Consider the following 6,915-nt stretch of genomic DNA (forward strand, 5'->3'; position numbering starts at 1 on the left):
AGCGATAGGACGAGAGGAAATGGCCTCAAGTTGCGCCAGGGGAGGTTTAGATTGGACGTGAGGAAAAATTTCTTGACTGAAAGAGTGGTGAAACATTGGAACAGGCTGCCCAGGGAAGGGGTTGAGTCCCCATCCCTGGAGGTATTTAAAAGACGTGTAAATGAGGCGCTTAGGGACATGGTTTAGTGGGTGGTGGTATTGGGTCGACAAGTTGGACTCGATGATCTTAGAGGGCTTTTCCAACCTCAATGATTCTATGATTCTATGATTCTGAGCAAGCTTCCTTTTCTGCTTACTCGGGGTCTAGTGTTGCCCCTTTTCAAATGGGTGGCACTATTCCCATGTACTCCAATTCAAGGAGCTGGCTCCTGGTTTGTCAATTGATTCCAGCTTCAAAGGATTACACTGTTTTCATCCTGAACTCTGAAAACCAAGGACTATTTTTTTAGAGCTTTTGGCCATATGTATGAGCCTGTGTGGTACGAGCAGCACGCAAGGGATCAGTCACACAGGTCTATTGTGGTTTTACATGAGAAATAAGCTCACGAACTGAAGGGGCTACAGTTCCACAGGGTTAATTGGTTTTCAAGTTTGAGACCAAATCATAGTGGTCATTAAAAAGAGATTATTCAAGGCCTATGAAAGGTCACAAGAATGCCATCCTTTGTCTCTTCATAATCTCTCCACCAAGTATCTCCATTTTCATGGTTAGCTTTTCAGAAATACTGATAAAATTCTGAAATAAGTAATGATCTGAAAACTTGCTGAGTCTCTACGTTAACACCCTTACTTGCCGTTATGATGTTAGCGAGCAAAGGTAACTCAAGTATCTTATTCACTGATGTAATTGCCCAGAAAGAATAAACCCAAGGAAGAGCCCCAGTAGGTCCTAGGCTTATAATTTTAAAACTTTATTACCCATTAAAAGGCAAGGTCACAAAATTGCTATTTCCCTCAACATTTTTTTTTTAACTGTCAATCACAGCTATGCTAGTTACATAATAAATGCATAAAGCTGAACTGACTGCTTTACAGCTAAGTATCTGGCTGGAGGAAAAAACATTTTGGGCTAATATGTACGCCATGGAGCTTTGCAACACAAAGAAAATGCTTCACTTGAGCAACAGCCCAGCTCCAATTGTTTTAATTTGTGATGTCAGAAAATCATTGCTGACTATTAATTGGGAAATGTGCACCTTCCTGGGTGCACTAACACCAATGAACCTGATCGCTAATTAGACATGTTCTCAAATAATAATGTTTAAAAACTAGCATATCTGAAAGAAAATAGAAAAGAGATTTACAAAAGAGGTTTACAGATTGCTGTAAGCAATCTGAAAGGTGAAAAAAGGTGGGGGGAAAAGGTGATACTGAACCTCTAAGGTCAGCCTCAGGGCAGTGGGCATCTCAATCATTTGTTTTTTTCTTCCTTGTGGCACTGACATTTCTGAAAAGTCCTTACATACGCAAAAATTCAGGACTGTTTGGGTTATATGCTGATTATGTGTCCAGTGAATTTCACTTTGGGGCAAACCCAAAACCCCCTGTATTTTATAAGTTTTACATGACAGACAAAAGAGAGAGAAAATAATAAAAAATAAAAAAAGATTACTACACTTGGAACACCTAAGAAAAGGTGATTAATAATCTGTCACATCCTAGGGCCTCTTTATCAGCTATTTCTTTGGCAGCACAATGCAACGGCATTTCCCTAAAATAGAATTTCATTGTGACACAGAGATGGCTTTGCCACCTAATTCCTGGTCATTTTATCATGGGTGTATTACACAATATGAGCGTAGAGAAAGAGCTTCTCTTGGCTGTAGAATCAGCCTTTGATGGCCATTACAAAGGGTGGTAATTGAGATAGGATAAAAGTGCACACATGTAGGAGGACAGCTCTGCTCTAGAAATACAGTTTTTGTGTAGCTAGTTTGAGCTTTATTTTATGACATGTCACGTGGAGGAAGCCATAGCCTCAGTTATTCACTCTTCTCTGCCAGCATTTTTGGTAGGCTGATCATGCTTTCATAAATAAATAAATACATCCAAATTAACCTTAATTTCATTGAGCTCTTTTTACCAACAATGACTTTCCAACATACAATTTTTTAGAAATTAGGCCAAACATACAGATTGGTAGTTCTCTCTTCTTCTTACACAAACACACCTACAACCTTAATCCCCAGTTGTAAATTGGCTGGATAAAGCATTTTTCATGTGAAATAATCCCACAGTATATGACCTTGCAATTTTAAACTTGAATTAGGAGCAGGGAGAAAGACATAGCACCTGTGAATCAGAATGGATTTTTACCAGCAAGTTTCATTTGCTATCATATCCAATTCAAGATTAGATATGTGATTTCACTTCAGAAAAGTAAAATATCCATTGTTATCTTTTATCTTTCTCCTTTATTCAGCATACAATATCATTTCAAGGACCCTGATGCTTCGGCAGTTGTGTAACAGGTGAGGAGTTACATATATGCACAGTATTTTCACCAGTGGTTTCTTCGTTGTGCATGATGCAGAGCCATGGCTGTTCTTTATTCATTTGGCAAATTGATTATACCTCTTTAAAGCCTCTCAAGCAACACAAAGCAGACAGAAGAATTATGAGCTAGTTTAATGCATTTTACCTTGATAGAAAAAGCTTGTAGCTGAGAGCAGCAGTTAAGAAATTACACACATACACAGCCTTCAGCTTGAGGCTTTCACTGCAAGCTGCATGACTGAAATCAGAGGTTTATTAGTACCTTGTCAATGACTTTGCTTTGAAAATGAACCAGAGTACTGGTGTAGGAAAAAGGTTGTTAGCTACTGCCTAGTGTGATGCGTAGCTGAAATATTTATCAAAACTCTATAACTGGTTGACATACGTTCTTCAAAAAGCAAACTTGAATCAAGTTTGATTGAGGTGTAACAGGGCTAACTGTGATTTATTTATTACTGTAAGTTTGTTACATGTTTTCCATTTACTAAAATTATAAGCAAGACTTCGTACCAACCATTCTGACGTTGGGGATAGCCATTCCAGTTTCCATTCTTGCCAGCTGAACTGCCTTTTTCCATTATCTAACAGATCGTGGCAATTTGGCAGCCTGGCACATGGAACAGGAAAGTTCTGCACACCATGTACAATGTATCTGATGTATTGTAGACATGACATTCCACATAGAGCTGACTGTCGATACAAAATGGGTATACCTCAAATCTATTAGTATCACCAAAAGTCATGATCCAAACCCATTCAGAAACAAGTATGTTTAATTTGCTAAATGCCTCCTGCATTGTCACAGACTCCCACTTCTCAGGGCAAGTTCCCCAGGATATACACCCTCTGCTTTTCAAATAGGAATACCAATCTGGAAGATGAAATCCAACCAAGATGTCTAACCTGTAAGGTTTAGTGAGGAAAAGACACAAGCTATGATTCTTTTGAGGCACTAGGCCAGATCTTCACATTCTCTTAGGGCTGATGCAGAATGGGGAGAGGATTAGGAAGCATAATTTTAATCAGCTCTAGGATAGAGTTTGTAAAATTTTTGAAAGTCAGTTTCATAGTTTTCATGCATTTATTAAATCATTTATTCAATCTACAATGTCTTGTTTCAGAAAGTCACTAAGTAGGTTCTTGTTAAGATTTCTGGCAAAATACCTCAGTGCCAAAGACTGACCATATTCCCTTCCCCCCAAATATCCATTTGCCCTCTGATTGTCAAAAATCATGTACTCTTTTCAAGCACTGACAACAGATCCTTACTATTAGATCATTTGTCATTTGTTGGGGGGCATTTCTTGCCCACGTAAAGAAGTATAGTAACACAATAATCTGGAAAAAAGTGTTATTCTATGTCTGTTTTGAAAGCTAGATGCCTCGTTTGAAGATGTCACTTACAGCAGAATCTGTGCATTCACTATTTAATAACAGAATGCAAGTGGCAGCATTTGCAGACAGCAGAATATTTAGGTTGCTCAAGCCTAAAAAAAGACAGAGAGAATGTCAAAAGGAGAGAGAAAACACAGTGATTCTTGTCATTCTATGACAAAAGCATTGTGTATACTGAATAGATAATTAGCGATTGTAAATGTCCTGTAAGTGAGGAAAGAATGACTTTGAATTCATTTGGGACACCACTAAAAATACCTACTCCATTTTCATCAGTAACCAAATACAAGGTAAACAGAAAGACTGGGATAGCAAATAACTGAAAATAGGTCATTAAATCAATTATATACTTCCATCAACAATAATATTTTCTCTCCCCATTCCTTTAGAGAGGGAAAAGCAGGCATACAAGAAATCCAAACACAGGTAATAGAAATTTGTAGGAGAATGGACAACTCCAAGTGAAGATAGATGTACAGAACAGGACTTACCAGTCCAAGGAACAGACTAAGAAGAAGCGACATGATAGAAGTATATAAATAATGAACAGCATAGCTAATAAAATCATCATACACCTTCTTACCCTTGCTCATTCTGCAATTACAATACCCACTTGAGTGCAACATAGATTTAAAAAAGTTCGACAGCAAGATTTTACAACCTCATATGAATATGATGATCTTCAAGACTAACAAGAGTGTTCAGACCCCAGGGACAGTAAGGACACTTTACAGCGGGAAAACAAAGAGCATAATTATTTGGGGTTTGGTATAATCCAAATCCAAATCTGTTTTTTAGCAGATATCATCTTCTGCTGCATGCTGGTTATTCTCAGTGTCTCCCACTGCAATATTTCATTTGCTATTTTATCTAGATCTGTGGCTTTGATCTGTTATGGTACTTCTATCATGCTAAAAATCACATAAGTTATTAGCTTAATGAAAATCCTTCTTTTTTCCTCCCCATGACACTATTACCCTTTTCCTAGAACGATCTGAAGTGTGTATTCCCTGGCAAATATTTGCACTAATCTGTGAAAACAATAATGTTTAGATGTAGTTGGATGGTAGAATTTCTATCTTCCCCTAAATGCAGGCACCACATTTAAGGCAAAATTCTGACAGGGAAAATTAGTCATCTTGTACAGAAACCTTAGTTTCAAGTTCCTTCTAAGGGTCCTTCTTCCATTCTTCCTCATGCAGGCAACAGACAGCTGAACCTTATTTGGAAGCATAGACTGTGCCAGATGGAGCAGGCTGGTTTAAAAATCGAAGGGACACAAGAGCCTGCTTTCTGTAGGAGATAAACACAAAATGTTCTGTGCTGCCAGCACCTCTGAGCCTTCCTGTACCTTGGTGCAGCAGCATTAGTTGGCTTTCAACTGCTCTGACGCCCACTGTGGCTGAGTTGCATCAAGTCCAGGAGTATCATCATTATGTCAGCCTTAACACTGTTTCTGAGTGTTATTTGTGAGTGTAAAGTACCAGTGTTTATTTGCTGTATTTAAAATAATTAGGTTTAAGGTCTTAAATATTACAGTGAAAAGCTACCTGTAAGGTGATACTGACTCCACACATCACAAACATCAGTTTAGCTTTAGAAAAAGTCTCAAACTGAATTGGCATTGCACGATAACTTTTTCTTAGGAAAGGGTAATGGTGAAGGGAGGACAAGGTGGGCAGGAGCCTTAAGGCATTTGGTGTGAGAATCCCTGCTATGTTAAGATCCAAGAACTGTTTGGGTCTCATTTAGAAGGCGCAAGTACTATGAAGAGCTGCAGAGAACTGGCAGGATTAACTACACATGAAGGTCTCCCTTTCTCTGACATTAATGTCAGAAATCTCACCAAAATCCTCATGAAGATCACAAGATTTTTTTCAACTTTTTACTGGACTAAAACCAGTATTTTTTTTCCTATCTTGTATAATAGCCACCTCATAGCTGGCACTTAATGTGGAACAGTAATACAAATAATGTGGGTAATTCTTGAAGGTACTGGGTTCTATAAACTTCCTATTTGAACTGTTTTTATTTATTATTTGCATTAACAAAACCTTCTTGTTATGTCTTTGCTTAGTTAGGACTTGGTTTTCAGAGAGTAAGATAAAAAAGTCCATTATGAATATGTAGATACATACTTAATATCCATAGGCAATTATTTTCCCACCTGCACAATAATTTGTCTGCAATATTATAGTGATAAATAAAGGTTTCCTCTTTATTTTTGGTAATTCTGGGTAATTCTGTTACTGTACAGTGCAGGACTGTGACTTACAAGCATATGGATCAGAAATGTTTTCACAGAGGTTTCACCACGGACTAGGCTGCACACACTATAGCTTTTTGCTGTCATTTTAATTCAAAACATTTTTCTGAGGGACTCCAATCAGAGTGACCTCTCATTTATCCTTTATGTACCTTTGCAAGTAATCAGTAGACTGTGAGCCTGAGAATCTGGTAATTTTTTTGAGAATTTTCAGATCCTGTAAGGAGAAAAATGTATCTACATGCATTATACTGAGCCCCCTTCAATTTTTGCTTTGAGGGAGTTATGTTGGCTAGTGTTATGGAAAAACATACTATACAAATGAAATCACATCAATTGAAACAATTAAGGACTTTGAAGGACTAGAAAGGCACCCCATCTTCTTGCCATGACAACTGCGATAACATGTTGTCTTGAACTTTAAGATATGATCAAGAGAATCACATGATAATACTGTTACTAATAGTTGCAGCCCTGTATCAGTTTGACTAGGTAAAGGAATTTATTGGGGAAGAATATGAGAGGTTTATGCAAAGCTGTTATATACTCAGAAATGAAGTCCCATGAAATGAGTGGTGTCCCTCAGAGGTCTGTATTAGGACCAGTACTGTTTAATATCTTCATCAATGACATAGACAGTGGGATCGAGTGCACCCTCAGCAAGTTTGCAGATGACACCAAGCTGAGCGGTGCGGTCGACACGCCAGAGGGACAGGATGCCATCCAGAGGGACCTGGACAAGCTCAAGAAGTGGGCCC

This window comes from Aptenodytes forsteri, unplaced genomic scaffold (genome assembly GCF_000699145.1).
Source record: "Aptenodytes forsteri isolate BGI_AS27 unplaced genomic scaffold, ASM69914v1 Scaffold93, whole genome shotgun sequence".
Lineage (NCBI taxonomy): Eukaryota > Metazoa > Chordata > Aves > Sphenisciformes > Spheniscidae > Aptenodytes > Aptenodytes forsteri.